This window comes from Podarcis filfolensis (genome assembly GCF_964270895.1).
Source record: "Podarcis filfolensis genome assembly, chromosome: 8".
In the NCBI taxonomy this organism is placed as follows: domain Eukaryota; kingdom Metazoa; phylum Chordata; class Lepidosauria; order Squamata; family Lacertidae; genus Podarcis; species Podarcis filfolensis.
Window position 1 is genome coordinate 62,830,774 of NC_139611.1, and position 16,079 is coordinate 62,846,852.

General features: G+C 43.9%; 1 long non-coding RNA gene across 1 annotated transcript in view; it reads left to right on the forward strand.

Moving 5' to 3' along the window:
• Positions 1 to 16,079, forward strand: part of LOC310767991 — a 26,766-nt gene continuing 10,687 nt past the window's right edge. Inside the window, exon 1 of the long non-coding RNA XR_014551148.1 lies at positions 1 to 86. This is a non-coding gene — a long non-coding RNA (uncharacterized lncRNA). The remainder of the gene's footprint in view (positions 87 to 16,079) is intronic.

Consider the following 16,079-nt stretch of genomic DNA (forward strand, 5'->3'; position numbering starts at 1 on the left):
GTGATGCAGCCCAGATGCAGGTTTACTACCATAGCTGCTGTTTACGAGAGCCAGTCCGGTGCCAACTGAATCCGTATATATCATCTGTAAGTGTTTGACAACTCTTATCTCATTTTTTCTAATCTCGTAGCTTCCTCTTATCACACAAGCACCGAAAGAAATCAAGCCAAGATGGTAGCAGACCTTTGACACAAGAGAACCGTTGCAGATAATTGCTCACTGGTTATGCACTCTTCCCTATTTTATTTGCAGGTGTGCATATTCTGCGGCTGTACTGAAGCATGCACAGGTATTTTAGGGTCACAGGAAGCAGCCTTATACAGAGTCAGACCATTGGTCTATCAGGCCCAGTAGTGTCTATTCTGATTGACAGCAGCTCTTCCGGGTTTTTTTTAGGCAGGAGCCTCTCCTATCCCTACCTGGAGATGCCAGGGATTGAACCTGGGATCTTCTACATGCAGAACAGATGCTCTGCAACTGGCATACAGCCCTTCCTTGAGGCCCAGGCAAGCCTTCACCAACCCGGTGCCCTCCAAATGATTTGGACAACAATTCCCCTCAGCTGTAGCTTGCACATTGGTGAAGAGGATAGCTCCAGACTTAGTCATACATAGGGTCAACAAACAGAAATCAGTGGGCCTTACCCAATGGGGATGTTAAATGCCAAACTTTATTCAGTTAGATTTTGATACACTGCTTTTAATGGATTGTATTTTTATGAATTATTATGAATCAGTGGCATTCTATAGACTGAGAAATAGCAGGGTGGTGTTATATAGTTTACCAGTTTTTTTTCAACGAATCCTGGGACACATCAATTAATTAATTAATACACGTTTGGGAGGTTGAGGGGCGGCCGCCACCTTGACCTCAACCACCACGTTTCCCCTTCCTCCGAGGCTTCTATCTCCTTTCTCCATGAGCCTGGGCAGCCCTTGAGTTGTTGGTTCTTTGGTGGTGGTGGTGGTGAAGCAGTGTGCGGTGGGTCAGGCATAGAAGGTGGAGAAGGAGGGCCAAGAGCGGCAGCAGCGGTGAGGCTTGGGCAGCGCGATGCCTCTCTTCCCATCGGAGCAGCCCCAATCCCATTCCTACTTGCATGCAAGCAGGAGGGGGCAGGGATCTCTCAGGCAGCCCAATGCCTTCCTTCCCATCGGAGCAGCCCCAATCCCATTCCTACTTGCGTGCAAGCAGGAGGGCCGGGGGATTCCTCAGCTGGGGAGGGAGGCTTCCCGTTGCCTAACTGAGAGATCCCTGCCCCCTCCTGCTTGCACGCAAGCTCTGATAGGCAGCGTGAAGCCTCCCTTCACAGCTTAGTTGCTGGGATCAGGGAAGGTGGAGGCAGCCCGGAAGCTGCATCTTAGAGCCCCTGCACCACCATCATATGGGGACTTCCGAGCAGCTCCTGAAGCCAGCCAGAGCCAACTGCTCTGGCCTGCTGAGACTACCGCTGCTGCGTTTCTCGTGGACATTAGATGAAATCCGGGGACATTCCGGGGATGGAATTTGTCCAGGGACTTATTTGCAAATCCGGGGACTGTTCCTGGGAAATGGGGACGTCTGGTAACCCATATATATTTGTTTTGATGCAAACTTTCTTGAGCCTAATGTTCAAAGAAAGGCAGTGCATTAGTAAACCTGACACTGACATACATAATCAGTGGAGTTGGTCTTTAGCAACATGCACGCCACCCTTCCAACATCTCTTTGTTCTCCATTGATTTAACCTCAGGGCAAGGATGGTAGGAATGGGAGGGTGCTCTTGTTTGATCTCAGAACTTGTGGCTAACATGTGGGAATGTTGACACATATTAGGAGATTCAGCAGTCGGTAGACTCTTGGTGCTGTGCTCCTCTGCCAAGATAAAGGATTGCTCCTGTAGGAGTGTTGCCACATGGCTCTGTGAAGCAATCCGGATGTGTGGAGGTTTCCATTTAACTAACCATACATCCATCTGTCATTACAGCACAGTTGAATTAGATAATGAAGCAGATGTGGGTAGCAGGATGAGGCCTGGGCATGTTGTGGTCAGAATAAACATGCCTGATTAGGATGGCCACTTAAGCATCACTGAAAGAGAGGACAAAAAAGGACACCAATTGGCTTGATTTGCATATGCTAATTTATAGGCATAGAGGCAAGAAATGGAAAAAAATAGGGGGGATGGCTATAACTTAAATAGAAATAAAATTCATCTCACTCTTGCATTGCATTGCATTTTATTTGTAACCTGCGTTTCTCCCAAGGCAGCTCAAAGCATAATTTAAAACAAATACAACTAAAAACTCTCTCTCTCTCTCTCTCTCTCTCTCTCTCTCTCTCTCTCTCTCTCAGTAACTCTAATAAAAACAGCCCTGAAAACACTTAGAATCATATAACACCCCCAAAACAAAATTAAAACAGATATAAAAAGTGTGATTTTCGAAGGATAGCTATATTTTTGTTCTTGTATTGCTTTGGATGGTGCAAATTAGGTAGATTCAATCAAAACAGGGGGTTTGGATTGTATTTCTCCCCCATCCCTACCTCAAGTGCAAAGGAAGACACTACCCCCTCTGCGGTGCTGTAGTTGTAGCAGATCCACATGTTTAAAACACATTCAATGCACACTTGAAGCACATGGCTCCACCCAGCAAAGACTCCTGAGAACTCATGTCCTTTAAATGTGCATAGAATGTGCCTTGAATGTATGGTGTGGATCTGCCTTAAGATTCAGCTGCTAGTCCATATGATTTTTGTATGTGGAATGGGGCCAGCAGCACATCCTTGACTTCAGGAAGTGAAATGTCTTGGGCCTGCTCTGAAAGCAAACCATGCATGCTCCAATCTCAGAATGAATTTAAGAATTTATCCCAGTCTCAGCAAAATTCAGAAGTAGTTCAAGGCAGCACAGAGCCAGGGGACAATAAAGGAATGGAACTGGTGAGGAGGGGTTGCTCTCATCTCTATTCCCAACCTTCCACCCTCTGGTTAAATAAATTGAAAAGCAGTGAACCCTGAAAACAGCGTCCAAAACCAATTCCACCTCCTACTCCCCCCCCCTTTACAGTCTCTATTTGTGAATATTTATTTTATGTTGCATGGCCAAATAAATAAAATAAAAATCCAGTGAGGGGCCAAAGAAGAGAATGAAAATAAAGAAGAGAAATAAATTAGGAATAAGAATATTTTATGTACTGTATTAAGTCTCTTGGGTGCAATGAATCATCCAGCAATCCGTCTAACAAAGAGGACTCCAGAAAGTCTAGGGAGAGAGACTGGAGACTTCGTGAAATATGGCAGAAATTGAACCAAAATGTGCATACAGAGGACAGATGGAGCATGAAGACTGGACTCAGTGTGTGACCCCGCTGCAGATGTAAAAATAATGCAAGGAATTAATGAAACCAGGAATATTTCTGTTAGGGCTGCCAGCCCTAGTTTACCAGAGATATGACACCTTTTTTTCAACTGGAGGACCGCATTCCTGTCTCACCAATCTTCCAGGGACCGTATGCTGTTAGTGGGCAGGGCCAAAAGCAAAAGTGGGTGGAGCAATTATTCAAATTATTTTATTAAACAAAACATATATAGCAGTTGGTTGCAGCAAAGCCCCTAAGCAGTTTACAAGAAGTATTAACGTTATCGATGAAGCGCAGTTGAAAACAATTGAAAACATTTCAAGACAATTAACACCAACAACGAAAGAGATTAAATCATATCAACATATAGGCATCTGGACAGGCTTATGCAAACAGAAATGTTTTAAGCAGGTGCTGAAAGAGTACAGGGGAGGTGCCTGCCTGAGGTCAGCCGGACGGGAGTTCCTCAGTGTAGGCGCTGCCACACTAAAAGATGGATATCTCACAAATGCGAAAGGAGTGTTTTGTGGTACTTTTCGTACCGCCAGTTTGCCAGATCAAAACAATTAAGTTGCCACCTATGGGATAAAGAAACCCCGCCAGTAAACTGGTCCCAATCTGACAAGGGTTTTGTATACCAATAGTAATTGGCTACTTAATTATTGGTATAGTTAATGTAAATGTTACCTTTGTGCAGTGGACTAGTTTCTACACACACTTCCTTTCTCTCCTCTGTTCAAGCAAGCCACAGCCGTTATCAGAGTTCAATGACTCATTCCAGCCAGGTATGAATCCTTAGAGAAGAGGTATGGCCTGGGCAGAAATCCAAGGGCCAAGTAGACAGTTCAGGAGGGCCACACTGGGCCCCTGGGTCTGAAGTTCCCAACTACTGTCCTATACTGCAGACCAGTTCTAGGGAACTTTTGGCCCTTCAGGTGTGGCTGAGCTACAACTTTGATCAGCCCCAGCAAGCATGGCCAATGGCCAGGGGGGATGGGAGTTATAGCTCAGCAACCACTGGAGGGCTACACTGAATGCCACTAGATGTGGCTTCTTACATCACAAAGCAGAGTACTTGGACTTCTTTGCACTTATTTTGCACATGTGAAGAGACGTTGTTTTGGGACTGCATTCAGAATACCCCCCAATATTTCACAGATGAAAATAGGGACTTATCTGTAGCAGCCCAATTCTCAAATGAAACCATGTTCTCCAAGAGCCCCATCCCAATGCTTATGGATCTGGGGCTCCTCTAGGTGACCTGATTGTTCAGTATTCATCCTGAGATGCTTGCACAAAGCTGACACAGGAGGTTAGATTATAACTGGGTTTTACTGAGCATTTGTTGTGGTTTGTTTACAGGGTGGTTAAATGACAATGTGCATTCATCCTGATTTTCTTGCAGGATATCTACACATTTTCTTGTTAGTCATTTGTCCAGCCTATACCTTTCATGTACCCATCAGTTTCCAAACTGGAAGAAGTCCTTTAAAAAGAAGAAGCCAATTTGTTGTCCTACAGTGACAGAATACTTCAACTGCGCAAACCTAAATTTCTAGTATTGCACTTGAACCCCTCTCAAAAAACATGGACAGTGTGGCAGGACCCCTAATCTGCTTGTTTAATGCTCTATTAATGTACTTTGCAAGAGTCTGTATCCAATCAGTTTTAAAAGATGGTAGGATGTTCTTTTGAGACCACATGTGGTGTAGTAGCAAAGTATGTTTTACCAAACATTGATGGCCTTTGGCTTCATTTCAAAAGGCATTTGCAAGCAACCATCAGTTCAGATAACCGGCAAGAGCAATCTCTTGCTCCCTCAACAGCCTGCTAGGGGGAGGAGAAGAGACAGAGACAAAGAGGGAGCAGGAGGGTTCCATCCAGATAGCAATGTGGCCCTTGACAGAAAAAAGCTTGCCCACCTTTTGAGAGAACTGGGTTCAAATCCTCCTTGAGCTCAAATCCTGAAACTCACGGGGGAATTTGAGTCAGTCATAATCTTTCAGTCTATTTTCCTACCTCACAGGATTGTTATGAGAGGAGGGGATACCATGTACATTGGCCTGAGCTCCTTGGGGGGAAGTGGAATTAAAATGTAGTTCATATTGTCGTCCTGTAGTAGGATATCAAGAGTGTGACTTCAGTAACTGATTCACACCTCTGCTTCTTTTTTCATAAACACATACAGTATTTAATAGTTTGGCTCTGATAAATACCAAAAGAAGAAATTCTGTGCGATCCAGAATTTCCAGTGCTGGCACCAAAAACAGGTTCTGGAATAAGCTCAGGTATGGATCATGCCCAGTTTAGCCTTACATTTAAGAGACATTACAGAATCTATCCCCAGCCTCCTCAGTTTTCACTGGGGTGGGGACTTCCTATAGCATTGGACACAAACTCACATTTGTTTTTCAAAAGTGGGTTACCAAATGGAGCAATGCTTGCGCAAAATCAATTATTTTATCAGCTAAACTGTCTGTCAGAGGGAAAAGGCAACACTGTCCTTGCCAAGAGGTGGAAAAGGGTGTGCCCAGATCTGGGCACGTTTTCATTCACAGTGATTTTTATCTAGGATATCGGCAATCTTTGATTCTGGATCATATGCTCTGTAGAGAAAGGCCGTAGCTAATGATTTAGAGGAGACCAAAACTGGTTACATAATCTGGGCCTGTGATGCCGTGTAATGGGGCAGCCTTATCTCATCGTTCCACAGAGGTATTTTAAGATGATGCTCCAAACTCTCCTTATTTTGAGGGCATAGCAGGCCCTTTTCCTGGAAAACAATCTATGGTTCCTATTATGTTGTTAGTTTTGCCTTTTGTGGATGCATGCTAACAGTTGTGCTATTGCCACTTTCGGGAGTTGTTCATAGCATGAGAACTCAGGGGCATCCAATGACCTTGAATGTGGGAATATTCAGGACTGGGAATAGAAAGTAATTCTTCACACAGCACAAAGTTGTGGCCGGAAAACTAAAGAGCCAGCCACTGATGGGCACCCTGAAGCCCTCCTTCTTCTACCGGGCTAAGGAGCCGAGGCGAAGACGCTGGCTGGCTGCCGCACCTGCACTAACCTGCTAGCTGTTCCCCACCGATTCCTCAGGTTGGAACTAGCATGGATAGCTCAGCGAAAACAACCAGGCAATTCAAACAAAGCAAAACTAGGAAGGATTCTTTGCACAGCACAAAGCTGTTGTGAGGATAAAATGCAAAGGGATAAGAACCATATATGCCACCTTGAGATCCTTGGGGAAACGTGGAATATAATGTAATGTAACAGTACTAGTAATACGAATGCTGCTAACAATTAAACTTTGGAATCTGATCCCAGATGAAGCTGTGATGGCCATGAGCTTGAATGGCCTTAGGAGGATTATTTTTTATTTTATTGCTTTTATAGCCTTTCCTCCACAGAGCTCAAGGTGGTACCCATGGCAGTGGAGGTGAAAACAGGGGTGCAAAGTGGGGCTGTGGAATAGAAGATAGAGGGGGCTCCAGAAATGGGGTTGGGAAGGTGAAAGGAGGGTTTAGTACTTGAATGGGGTGGGAAGGGGAAGCTCTAGGGGGATAATGGGGGAATAGTAGGGGGTTGGTGGGTTGGTGGGTGGAGCAAGCTGAGGTTCAGCCTCTAGTAAAACTAATAATCACAAACTGATGTAGAAATGTGGAGAATTGAACTTATGATTGGAAAAATAAGAAACTGAGAGAAACCAAAATTGACGATTTCACTTATCCCTTGTCTAGTGAAAAATAATATTCAAAAATGCATTATATTAGAAAAAAATATGTTTTGCATATGTGCATAGTAGGCAAAATTGCATACTAAAATTGGGAGAATTCCACACTAAAATGCTATTTAAGATTGGGAATATTAAATCAATGAATTTAAGATTTAGAAGCTGAGAAACTGAGATGGATAGATTTGCCCTTCCCTACTCAAGGCTCCCTTCAGCTTCCTGAGGAGCAGATCCTTCACGTTATCTGCGAGAGAGAAAGCAGCATTCTGCTCCTCCACGTTCCACAGAAACCCTGCCCACACAAGACTCTACCAAGAACTTGACTTCACAGAAACCTCCTCACCACCCACACAGCCTCAGAACTTGCCGATGGTACCTTGGAGACAGGATACTCTTGCATGGCAACTTCCGGCAGCTGCTATCATTTTGATTGATGAATTGGTTGCAATCATGTGGGTCTCTGTGGCACAAACACCCGCAGGCATGTACGGCTGCTGTGAGGAAGTTGAGGCAGCAAGTGGAGCTCTTTGTCCAATTTCCCCCTGAGGAGAGGAGAGCACCTTAGAAGCTACTGATGCTGGTGGTTGATCATACCATGTGATGGAATAAGATGATGAGTTCCCATGGGGGTTTTTTATGTTATATTATATAATAAGCAAAAAAAATCTATAGCTATATCACTGTTACCCTATTCTTGGGAGTGTAATTTATTTTAGACGGTTTTAAATATTGTACCTTAAATTGTTGTAACCCACCCTGGGGCCTTATGGTGAAGGGCTGGTAATAAACTGAAACAATAATTTGAAATCACTGTAATCATAACAATGCAGAACAATCGTTAAGAGTACACTGGCTAATAATGCACTTAAGAGGGGGCTGTAGCTCAGTGGCAGAGCATCTGCTTTGCATGCAGAAGTGCATAAATTCAATCTCCAGCATCTCCAGGCAGGGCTAGAAGGGACTACTGCCAGTCCGTGTAGACAGTACTGAGCTCAACAAATCAATGGTTTGACTCAGTACAAGGCAGCTTTCTATGCTTCATAACACTGAATTGGTAAGCTGGTAAATTTCTCAGGTGGTCGATGCTATGTGGTGGCTAGAAGAGATACGGGACTGAAGAATGAGGCTGTCTGCACCACACAACTGCCCTGCCCACCTGAGCTAGTCTGATGCCTTCCTATCACCAATGTTGAGTGTAGACTTAACTGCCAATCTAGTCAGCTTTGCCTCAGCAGCAAGACGTCTTGTGCCAGCGCTGTGGGTTGGTGCTGTCACATATGCTATCCAATAGGCACCCATCACAATCAGTTGTCTCTTGGTTCAAGCTGAACCCCTTCGAAACCTGCTGAACAGTGACCCCTATGACTTCCCAAACTGGGCCCAGGATGAGAAAAAGATGCACATTCTGAAGGCGGCATGGCACGATCAGACCGCCTCTATTCCTCTTCTAATGACTTCTCTTTGCTAGGATAGGTGGTGTGATTTACTGTGCCATCAGAAAGGAAACCCAACCGTTTTGATGAAGCGAACGTCACACATGCAATGGGAAGGGAGAACGTTTCATCCCATGTTCTCCTTTTTATGGGCATAGCATCCAGGCATTGAGTAGTGTGTTAAGAACACAATGGGAGTCCTGTTGGATGAAGCCAATGGCCCACCTAGTCATTCTCACAGTGACCAACCAGGTCCCCCAATGCAAAGCCCCCAAAGTAGGACCTGAGTGGACCAGCTCTCTCCCCTCTTGTGATTCCCAGCCACTAGGAATTCAGAGGCATACACTGTTATTTCTGTCAACTGCATCAAGATATTAGGATGTGAATGGGCTTATTTTTTAACTGGAAAGCTTGAAATACTGTTGTTTTAATTGTACACTGGCCAATGAAAGTATTAATAGCAGCTTCTTTTGCGGTGAAATGGAGAACTCTGGAAGGGCAGGAGCTGCACTCGTATCCCCCAAGGCAGCATTGGGAGTCTGTAACCTGTCAGTTGCCAAGTATTCTTCCCCCCCTCTATCCCCCCCCCTTGGCAATGGTTAAGAGTATCATCAAAAGGATTAAGCAACAAAGAAAATAAACAAATGAGAGAAAAAATATTATTTTGCAACAACATCGCTCATTCATGTATTGCGACCAGTTCCTTCCCCCTGCCCCGTATGTCTTTTTGTTACAGCAAAAGGAGATGCAGACCCCATTGGCTACTGTAATTCAGTCCTCTGGTTCTAGTGCAGGAAACTGCTATCTAGACAATGCAGACCTTTTGGAAATGAGGAGAAAATGGCAGATTATGGAGGGAGATGGGTTCACCCCTCTTGTGAACAAAAGTGGATTTACAAGACCACTCTGGTTTTCGTTAGAGGGGTGCACATGTTGTCGATTAATATAAAAAAGAATGTGGTGTAGGTGGCAAGGAAGGCTTGAAATCCCACACTCTCTAGTCCAGCCTTCCCCCAACCTGATGCTGTTTAGAAGTTTTGGACTTCCAAACTAACCCATCAACCCCATCCAACTCCCATCAGCCCCAGTCAATGGCCAGTGGCGGGGATATACCAGGGATAAGGGATAAGGTGGTCTTTTTTTTGTATGTGCAGAGACACAAGAGGTGGGTGAATCTGATCGCCATACATCTGATCTGGTGCACCGTCACTATTGCCCATGTCCCTGGCAGCATTTCATAAAATCATTGTTTTCTTTTTTCCCTTTTTCTTTTCTTGTCTTAATATTTTCTTTTTTATCTTTATGTATGTATATATATTTGTATTTTAATTCAATAAAGATGAACTTAAAAAAATAATAATAATTATCTTTTGCAATGGCTCCCCACCTTTGGAATGCACTCCTCAGAGAGGTTTGCCAGGCTCAAAGTTTTAGCATCTCTTCACCTGCTGGCTAAGACTTTTTTTAAAAAATACACTCAAGCATTTGAATATTTCTATTTGTCTCTTGCCTGCTCAAAACAGCTGCCTACTGTTTTTTGTGTGCGATTGCTGCTGATCATTTTATGGCCAGCAGTGTATACTTGGAGGAATGTCAGTTTTGGCTTTTCTGAGTTTCTTATTTTTCCCATCTTCAGCTTAGTCCTCCACAATTCCATAGCAGTCTGTGAATTTTTAAAAAAGAAGTCCTAATGAAAATTAACCAGCTTTTTAGTACCAATTTCTCTTAATACTGTATACATATTTGTATGCAGTTTTTTCGTAAGAGAATGCATTTTGCATGTTGCTACCACTAATATATGTATTTATATGCACACTATACTTTAGTGCATGCATTTTGTACGCATACCTTGGCTAAGGAACTATATTGCAAAATTCAGAGAACTGTGAATTTCAAAGGATGGCTGTGTTTTACTTCATGCATTGTTTCAGAAAGTGAAAATTTGCCTTTAAATAAAATAAAATCCCTAACTTGGAGAGTTGTTTAAAGCAACAGTTTTTAGTTATTATTATTGTAATATGTTTTTAAGTTATGTTGAGTGATGGCCAACAACTTGGATTAAAAGATTAAATAAATTCATGGAGAATAAGGCAATCAATGCCTACTAGCCATGATGACTATCACCTGTCTCTGCAGTTGGGGGCAGTAGTGCTTCTGAACAGCAGTTGCTGGAAACTGCAGGAGGGAAAAGGGCTCTTGTCCTTGGGTCCTGCTTGTGGGTTTCCCACAGGCATCTGGTTGGCCGCTGTGTGAATAGGATACTGGACTAGATGGGCCACTGGCCTGATCCAGCAGGCTGTAACCAAATCTCTTAGCTTTCAGGATGGCAGCTCCTGGTTTAAGTACTGCTAGGCCCAGGGAGACCTTTAGAGCAGGCTTCCTCAACCTCGGCCCTCCAGATGTTTTGAGACTACAATTCCCATCATCCCTGACCGCTGATCGTGCTAGCGAGGAATCATGGGAGTTGTAGGCCAAAAACATCTGGAGGGCCGAGGTTGCGGAAGCCTGCTTTAGAGGAATCCACGTCATTCCTTTACTGAAAGTGTCAGAATGCATCATCCCAGAAACCACTCTCATTTTCCCCTTTCTGATAAGGATGGGTTGAGTTCTTCTTGCAGCCTGCCAGGTCTTTCCTGCTCCTGCTCCTCCTCCTCACCCTTGTAGGAGTTTGTTTCACCAACCCTTCCCAGAACCTTCCCCGCAAGTGACCAGCGGCTCACGTGCTTGGGTTCAAAACACAAACAAGCTCAGAAGGCCGTATAACAGGCTGCACTTGATGACACCCGCTTTATACCCATTGTTAACATACAGCCTCCCACGGCTGAAGCCAGTCTTAATTAATTTAATGTCAGCCAGGAAAATACTTTGAAATCCTCATGTGAAAAGTGCTACAGAAAAAAAAATGAATATGAGCTTGAGCTGGGAACAACTGTGCTTTGAAAAATCATTAACGTGCCCTTTTATTGCTCTTGGTGCTGCTGTTGCTTCCTTGGGCATTCAGCTGGGGCTGTTCTCTGTGAAGGAAAAGGCGTTTGCCTTCTTATTTTTAAAAACTAATCTGCTTTAATGAATGCAACATTAGCACAATTTTTCTTAATTTCTTGATGTAGAGTTAGGCTAAGGGCAATGTTGGGTGGCAAGCTCAGTGGGCATTGAACTTCCTGGCAAGGAACTCATCTTGGAAAGTGATGAAACAGCTTTTTTCTTTTTAAAAAAAGAAATCATTCAGAAGTCAAAATAAACTGTGCCACTGCTCTGCGCGAAGAGCAGATCATGTGGTAACATGTGTTCCAGGACTGCACCACTTCAGACTCTGGGGTGGGGGGAGGATGTACGGCATTTCTTAATTCTTTGCATGAACAAAAAATAGAAGTAAAAAATAAATAAATCTCTACACGGATTTAAAAAAACAGCTTCATACCAAAAATTCTCAAGTTTTGATTTCTAGGTCCAAAATAGTGCTTTTTATACAACAGAAGTGCTGGACTGCTCACATTCATCTGCTTTTTAAAATACAATTGGGTATCCTATCCCCCATAGTGAATCTCCTTTCTGAATTAGCCGTATAGGTAATCCTAACCAACCAGGGATCCTGCAGCAAATCTGATGACATCACAGTATTACATAGCCAATCATATTTGACTATGTGGGGGCAAATGAAGCCAATGCTTACTGAATTGGCTGCCAAGGTGACCCTATCCAGTCAGAGATTACATAGTGAATGTTATATCACCGTGAAGCTGTCCAGCCAATCATATCTGGCTATGTGATGATGTCGCTGAGGGCTAGTGAAGTCAATTGAAAGTGAGTGCAAGCGAAGCCATTGTAACTGAACAGGCGAACGGTTTTGCAAGGTGCACTGCTAAAAAGGTGCACAAAAAAGGGGGAGCAGGTTTGTCTCAGCCTCAACAGTGTTTGGGAGTAGGGAGCTGCTCTTATTTTCTGTGTGCACTGAGATGAGCCCCAGTGGGCCAAGGCCCAGCACCTGCTTTTGGGGAGCTAGTATGGTGTTTTTCAGGTTGAATGATCCAGACACCCGTTGTCTCGATCTTCTCAATTCATGGTTTGTCTGACTTGCTTAGTGTGGCATTCTTCAGGCTCCAGAGCTTCATAGAGCCTGCTCTTGGGACAGCTGTAGTGGCCACTTGGCTGGAGCCAAGCATTTCCTGCCTCTTGCAGATTGGCTGTGTTGTCAATGGATGCCCCTTGCCATCTTTAGCACTAGCTTTGTGGATCTGACAAACAAGGATTTCAAGCTGGGATTATTTCAAGGTCCCAGGATACACTGATGCAGCAGCAGTTAGATGTTGGAAAGAGTGGAAGGATGTTCTTGTGTTTATGGGTGAGTAATTCGGTGGATTTGTACATGCACATTTGCGCATGCATGTTGTGTGTATGCATACATCACTATTTTGTGTGTGAGAATCTGTCCGCGCGTATCTGTGACAGAGGGAGGAGGCAGTTGTGGGGTTACACATATGCACACACAAGAGATTTCAAATTTACTTACATTTCTCTGCCGTTGTAAGAAAGGAAAGTACGGAACAGTCTTTCTTTTTTTAAAAAAAGGTTCTGAAAACATTCCATCTGTAGGAATCAAAGGCCCATTGAAAACGACAAAAACCCTTACATTCAAGTTTTTAATGAAAACCAAACTTCTCATTCACCATGTTTTTCTTTGTGAGGATTTCCAAGGGAATACAACTGAACTGTGGGGCTGATTTAAGGAACTTGGTTAAAAATGTGTCGTCCTCACCCAATTGGGCTTTCAGTACATTTGTGTAACCCCCGCTCCTGTTTTCATGATCTTATGATCCTTGTATTTTTATATTCCTCCCCCCCACACAAAGCATTTGCACAGAGTACGGTTGGGATTTTAGTTGAAAATTAAGTTCAGCCCATGACTTGGTTGGGAAAAACAAAATGGGTGTCTTAGATCAGCAGTGGGGAACCTGTCTCTTCAGTTGCTGTTGGACTCCAACTTTCATCAACCCCAGCCAATGGTCAGGGATGACGGGAATTGTAGGCCGACAACATCTGGAGAGCTACGTGCATCCCTGTGCCAGATCTCTCTCCTTACAATCAGCATGAAGCACAAAATCCAAATGATGTCTTCTACCACAACCCCACTCAACAACTACAAAATAATGTTAAACAACTGATCATTTCTACTAATCTTTCTGCAACCTAGATTAAGGATTGTTCCTAAATTTCACAGTTCTGTGTGGGTTATCAGTTCCTTTTAGTCAACAGATGGAAGCTCTTTGTTGTAGTTCAAAGGTAGCCAATACAGTGTTCTCCAGACCTTGTGGACTACCACTCCCATCATCCCTGACCATTGGCCAAGCTCCCTGGAGCTGGTGAGAGTTGTAGTCCACAACATCTGGGGCGCACTATGTTGGCTAACCCTGCTGTATGTGTTATAGTTTTCATGAAAAAAATCCCACATTTCAAAAAACTACTTTTTAGATCTGTTATACTGGTGCTATTCTCTGCTGCTGACTTTATTCTATTCCTAGCTTTATTCTGGGTTTAGATTATATTTTTGTTTTGTGTTTTAGTATTTTTTGGTTGTTATTTTACTTGTAAATGCTCCAGAGGACCTTTGTTATTGGATGACATACATTGTAAATAAAAAAATGTTGCATCCAACTAAGACCCCATCTGCATTATATAATTAAAACACTTTTGATACCATGATTGTGGCTCCTCAAAGGAATCTTAGGAATTGTAGTTTGTTAAGGGTACTGTTTGGAGGACCTTTTCCCCCTCTGAGACATTTCCCAGAGTGGTTTAACAATCAATCTCTCTTCCCATGGAACTCTGGGAATTGTAGTTCTGTGTGATGAATAGGGGCTCCTAACGATTCTCAGCACCCTTAATGAACAACCGTTCCCATGACTTTTTAAAGTGGTATTCAACACAGCAGACAATGAATCAAATGACTTAGTTTTTGTCAGAATGGAAACAACTCTGCACATGCTCTTGCTCTCTAATCCTGCTTGCGGGTATCCCATGGGCAACTGGTTGGCTACTTTGAGAACAGGATGCTAGACTAGATTGGTCATTGGGCTGATCCAACAGGCTCTTCTTATATTCTTAAAGCAGCACCACAACACTTTATAGAGTCATGAGTTTCCCCAAAGAAAGCGAAGTGTAGTTTGTTAAGGATACGGAAAGTTTATACAGTGGCACCTCAGGTTACATATGCTTCAGGTTACATACGCTTCAGGTTACAGACTCCGCTAACCCAGAAATATTACCTCGGGTTAAGAACTTTGCTTCAGGATGAGAACAGAAATCACGCAGTGGCGGCACGGCAGCAGCGGGAGGCCCCATTAGCTAAAGTGGTGCTTCAGGTTAAGAACAGTTTCAGGTTAAGAACGGACCTCCGGAAGGAATTAAGTACTTAACCCGAGGTACCACTGTACTCCTTTAAATGTGTAGTGCAGATAGGACTTGTCTGGTAGCAGAGTGATGCCTTTTCTTGTGTTTCTTTAGCCAAACAAGGAGCATTTCTTTGCTTTCTAGACTTAGACTTTTTGTGTGGGGTGTTGTTGTTGTTGTTGTTGTTGTTTCTATGTAGGAAGAAGGAGGCAGGGAATATCGCACATCTTTGGTGGTGTGAAGAGTCTGACTCGCCTTATTTAAATCAAGTATCAAATCATCCTTCTATACACATTTGGCTGCTCCCAGCAGGAAACAAGACAGGACTGGGAAGTCCTAGTACACCTTGCACCAGAGCCGTAGCTAGGTGATCTTGCGCCCCTGGCAGAACCATCCAGATTGCGCCCCCTAGCCACGTACAAGTTAGTTCTTCTTTTCACCTTTCCTCCACCACCCCCTCCACCCATTCAATTCACCCTCTATTGAAAACCATTTCTTATGAGGCAATAATCAATATTTATATTTATGGACACATTTTTAGCTGATTTTGTGCCCCCTCATTGCCTGTGCCCCTGGGGGGCCACCTCACCACCCCCTAGCTATGGTCCTGCCTTGCACATGCTCTGATTGTCCACCCAAAAAGTTTTAAAGTAGTGGGGGACATCCTCACCACCTAATCTGAGCAATGTAAGTCAGCTCCACTCTTGAAAACTTTGTAGTCTTTCTCCTGCTCTCATAAAATGGCCATAGTTTCCCTCCCTGCTTTCACGGGGGCTGAATGGCCCCTTGAAAATGGGAACTGGGGAGGGAAATTTGGCTTGCTGTTATTTCTAGGCATATCAGGGCAGCCAGTGCAGAGCAAGGATTTATAGCAGGGGGGTGGTGGGCTGTTGTCCCCCAGTCCAGAACTGACCCACCAAACATTTCTGTGTTTCCCACCAGACCTGTGCCTGGCTTACTAGATGCATGGTGGCACCAGTGGCCAAACACTGCAAGCAGAGTAGCAGCAGTAGCCATTCATGGGGCTGGACTGGATGAAGAGGCGTATCAAGGACAAGACACCCAGAACCACCACTGATATCAGTGTGGAGTTGCTGCTCTTAACTGAGTCATAAGAACTGTCACTTTAAGAACTTGTGCTTGAGCTTGCTTTTCCCTCTTCCCTCCCATTCCTTTTTCCTTGAG